The sequence below is a fragment of the Anomaloglossus baeobatrachus genome, chromosome 2, assembly GCF_048569485.1.
Source record: "Anomaloglossus baeobatrachus isolate aAnoBae1 chromosome 2, aAnoBae1.hap1, whole genome shotgun sequence".
Classification (NCBI taxonomy): Eukaryota; Metazoa; Chordata; class Amphibia; order Anura; family Aromobatidae; genus Anomaloglossus; species Anomaloglossus baeobatrachus.
Window position 1 is genome coordinate 43,996,659 of NC_134354.1, and position 5,070 is coordinate 44,001,728.

Genomic DNA, 5,070 nt, shown 5'->3' on the forward strand with positions numbered 1-5,070 from the left:
AGGTTGAGGTACCCATTGCGGGTACGGAGGCTGGAGCCCACATGCTGCTTCCTTCCCCATCCCTTTTTACAGGGCTCTGGGTGAAGTGGGATTCTATCGGTCTCCAGGCACTGAGACCGTGCTCCATCCACAGCCCCTGGTATCTGCTGGACATGGAGCGGAGTATCTTCAGGGACATGGCCCTGCTACATGGAGGTACTCGGTGTCCCTGTGGGGACCGCGCAGACACACGGCAGCACTGCTGGGTGTGTTAGTGCGCCAGGGACAGCGGCGCTGTCCGCACTAGTGCCATCGCACACCACAGCGTCGCTGGGTGTGTTAGTGTATTGGGTGACTACCGCGCTAACCACCGCTGCCGTTTTTTATTTAAGGCGCCGCTGGGATTTGTGGTGCGCCGGGGACTTCCGCGCCGGCCAGCACTGATATGCCGGCCGCGCTTATTAACTCGAGTCCCCGGCTTCTGGGCCTAGTCTCCCTTCGTTACCGCCCACAGGCCTGACAGTCAGGGTAGGGGCGTGACGCTGCATAGCACAGCAGCGCTGAGAGCTGGAGTATGTTTTGCATACTCCACCCCTCTCACTGTGTGCACTGTGAAACCGGATTCCCGCACTTTCTCAGGCACGCCCACGGCTTCCTTCTCTATACAGGACGCCGGCAGCCATTCGTGTCAGTTTCTGTACGATACAGAGACAAGTGTGGAAGACCCTGGCATTCTGATAGTCACACAATCGCTGCAACAGGCGTTAAGCAGCACCTGTGGTGCTAACCCCACTAGTGCAGAAGTGCACTTATAGATATGCTTGTACTATATACATTGCACTGTTTGGTCGCACGTTGTATATACCCTCCTGGATTGTGCGGAGGAGTTATCAGCATATTCTCTGTGTAAAACAAAGGTGCAGAACCACATGTTTTTCTGTGCAGCCGGTACAGCATGTACGGCTATACGGCCGGCAGGTTACATAGACCCCCATTGTACAACTCAGCCGGAGTCTCTGCTAATGGCCAGAGGATGAGGACGGTGTCTGCAGTATTTACTGACAGATTTTCTGAGACTATGGCTATGATACTAGAAGCCTAGCAGTCCGGACATGTCTCTCACAACATGGGCACTGTTGAATCATTGATCCATGGCCCCCCTCAGTGTGAACAACTAACAGCTCCGGGAATGTCACATGCATCCCAGAGTCACGGCTCTGCACAGACGTCAGTCCCAGACAGCCTAAGCGGGCTCACTTTGAGCGGCCCTCGGTTTCATCAGGGTCCTAGCAGAAGGACTCTCTGTGTAATGAGGCGGAAGTAGCGGCTCAGGATTCTGATCCTGAGACCGCTCTCAATCTGGATACACCTAATGGTGACGCCATAGTGAATAATCTTATAGCGTCCATCAATAGAATGTTGGTTATTTCTCGCCCAGCTCCTCCAGTGGAGGAGTCAGCTTCACGTATTTTTCTGGACCACTCTGCCTTCAGAGAGGCAGTCCAGGAACACCACACTTATCCAGATATGCGCTTCTCCAAACGGCTTAGGATACACGTTATCCCTGCCCCCTGACGTGGTCAAGGACTGGACCCAGTGTCCCAAGCGGCATCCTCCAATCTCCAGGCTTGTAGCTAGATCCATAGTTGCAGTGGGAGATGGAGCTGCACTTAAAGATGCCACTGACAGACAGATGGATCTCTGGTCTAAATCCATCTATGAGGCTGTCGGCGCACCGTTGGCTCCAGCATTCTCACCCTTGGGGCACTCCAAGCTATTTCAGCTTGTCTTACACAGATTGACACGGTTACACGTACATCTGTGCAGCAGGTGGCATCCTTAACCTCTCAAATGTCTGCATTTGTTTCTTACGCGATTCAGGTTGCCCTAGACTCTGCGAACCGTGCGGCAGTAGCCTCCGCTACTCCGTGTTTTTAAGCAGAGCCTGGTCTGCTCGTTAAGTGAATGGAAGGCAGATTCTGCTCCCAAAAAAGGGTGCTTAACCAGTTGCCTTTTTCTGCTGACCGACTGTTTGGTGAGCGTTTGGATGTAACCATTAAACAGTCCAGGGGTAAGGATTCATCCTTTCCTCAGCCCGGACACAACAAACCCCAACAGAGCAGGAGGCAGTGGGGGTTTCGGTCTTTTCGAGGCCCGGGCAGGTCCCATTTTTTCTTCGTCCAATGTGGACTCAAAAGGATCAGAGGAGCTCAGATTCTTGGCGGGCTCAGTCACGCCCAAAAAAGAGACAGTCTGAAAACCCGCTTCCAAGGCGGCTTCCTCATGACTTGCGGCCTCCTCTCTCCGCATCCTCGGTCGGTAGCAGGCTCTCCCGCCTTGGCGATATTTAGCTGCCATAGGTCAATGACCGTTGGGTGTGAGACATTCTGTCTCACGGGTACAGGATAGAGCTCACTTCTCGTCCTCCAACTCGATTCTTCAGAACTTCTCCACCTCCCGGCCGAGCCGCTGCTCTTCTGCAAACAGGGTGCACTCTATAGGCAGAAAGAGTGATGACCCCCGTTCCTCTGCAGGAACAAGGTCACGGTTTTTACCCCAAATTATTTGCGGTACCTATAAGAACGGGCCGTTCCGTCCCGTTCTGGATCTAAAACTGCTCAGCAAGCTCGTGGACACCAGGCGGTTCCGGATGGAATCCCTCCGCCATGTCATCGCCTCAATGTCCCAAGGAGATTTCCTAGCATCATTAGGCATCAAGGATGCTTATCCACACGTGCCGATTGATCCAGAGCACTAGCGTTTCTACGCTTCGTTATAGGAGACGAACACCTTCTGTTCGTAGCTCTACCTTCCGGCTAGCGACAGTCCCACTGGTCTTCGCCAAGGTCAGGGCAGCAGTAGTCACAGTCCTGCACTCTCAGGGTCACTCTGTGATCCCATATTTAGACGATCTACTTGTCAAGGCACTCTCTTAGGAAACATGCCGACACTGCCCGAACGTTGCGCTGGAGACTCTCTAGAGTTTTGGGTGGATCATCAACTTTTTAAAGTCAGATCCGACCCCGACCCTATCGCTAACATATATAGGCATGGAGTTTCATACTCTCTCAGCGATAGTGAAGCTTCCGCTAGACAAACAGCATTCACTACGGGCTGCAATCTCTTCTTTAAGAACCAGTCGCACACATTAAGACGCCTCATGCACTTCCTACGTAAGATGGTAGCAATGGAGGCAGTTCTTTTCGCGCAGTTTCATCTGCGTCCACTACAATGTGACATTCTCCGCCAATGGGACGGGGAGTCGACCTCCCTCAACAGAGTCGTCTTTCTTTCTCAGGCGGCCAAGGAATCTCTACGGTGGTGGCTTCTTCCCACCTCATGGTCAAAAAGAAGGTCCTTCCTATCCCCATCCTGGGCGATAGTTACGACAGACGCGAGTCTGTCAGGGTGGGGAGCAGTTTTTCTCCACCACAGTGCTCAGGGTACGTGGACTCAGCAAGAGTCCACCCTTCAGATCAATGTTCTTGAACACAGAGCAGTGTATCTTGCCCTACAAACCTTTCAACAGCAGCTGGAAAGCAAGCAAATCCGACTTCAGTCGGACAACTCCACAGCGGTGGCATACATCAACCACCAAGGAAGAACGCGCAACCGGCAAGCCTCCCAGGAAGTCCGGCAGGTTCTGATGTAGGTGGAAGACACGGCATCCACCATATCCACAGTTCACATCCCAGGCGTGGTAAACTAGGAAGCTGACTTCCTAAGTCGCCGGGGTGTGGCCGAAAGGGTATGGTCTCTTCACCCGGACGGGTTTCAGGAGATCTGGCGCCGCTGACAGAGGCCGGACGTCGATCTAATGGCGTCACGGCACAACAACAATGTGCCAGCTTCATGGCACGGTTTCACAATCATCGAGCTCTGGCGGCAGACGCCTTAGTTCAGCATTGGTCGCAGTTCCAGCTACCTTATGTGCCACCTCTGGCATTGTTGCCCAGAGTGCTGCGTTAGATCAGGACCGACTGCGGCCGCGCCATCCTCGTCGCTACAGATTGGCCGAGGATGTTGTGGTTCCCGGTTCTGTGGTGCCTCACGGTAGGCTAACCGGGGGCACTACCAGACCAATCAGACTGGCTGTCTCAAGGGCCATTCTTCCATTTGAATTCTACGGCCCTCAACCTGATGGTGTGGCTTTGAGTCCTGGAACCTAGTGTCGTCAGGATTACCTCAGGACGTGGTTGCCACCATGAGACAGGCTAGCATACCAACGTCCGCCAAGATTGACCACAGGACGTGGAAGATATTCTTATCTAGGTGCTCGGCGCAGGGTGTTTCTCCCTGGCCGGTTGCATCGTCTATGTTTCCTTCCTTCCTGCAATCTAGGTTGGAAAAAGGGTTGTCGCTCAGTTCCCTTTAGGGACAAGTCTCAGCGCTATCTGTATTTTTTCAGAAACGACTTCCTCAGGTACGCACGTTCCTACGGGGAGTTTGTCTTCTCAGCACTCCGTACAGGCGGCCGTTAGAGCCCTGGGATCTGAACAAGGTTCTAATTGCTCTCCAGATGCCGCCTTTCGAGCCTTTGAAAGAGGTCTCCCTTCCCGCTTTTCTCGGGAAGTGGCCTTCTAGTAACGGTCTCGTCTCTTAGGAGAGTTTCCGAGCTAGCAACGCTCTCATACAAATCTCCCTTCCTGGTCCTTCACCAGGACAGGGTAGTTCTGCGTCCGATTCCGGAATTTCTCCCTAAGGTGGTATCCCACTTTCATATCAATCAGGATATCACCTCACCTTCTTTGTGTCCTCGTCCAGTACATCAATTTCAGAAGGATTTGCATCTGTTGGTTCTGGTGAGAGCACTCAGGTTCTACTTCCCGCATGGCGCTCCTGCGCCACCCGGATGCACTCTTTGTCCTTGTCGCTGGTCGGCGTAAACAGTCGCAAGCTTCTGAATCCACCCTGGCTCGGGGGATCGAGGAACCAATTCTTGAAACCTACAGTTCTACTGGGCTTCTGGTTCTCTCAAGGCTGAAGGCCCATTCTACCAGAGCCGTGGGTGCATCCTGGGCATTACGGCACCAGGCTACGGCTCAGCAGGTGTGTCAGGCACCTACCTGATTGAGTCTGCATACTTTTACC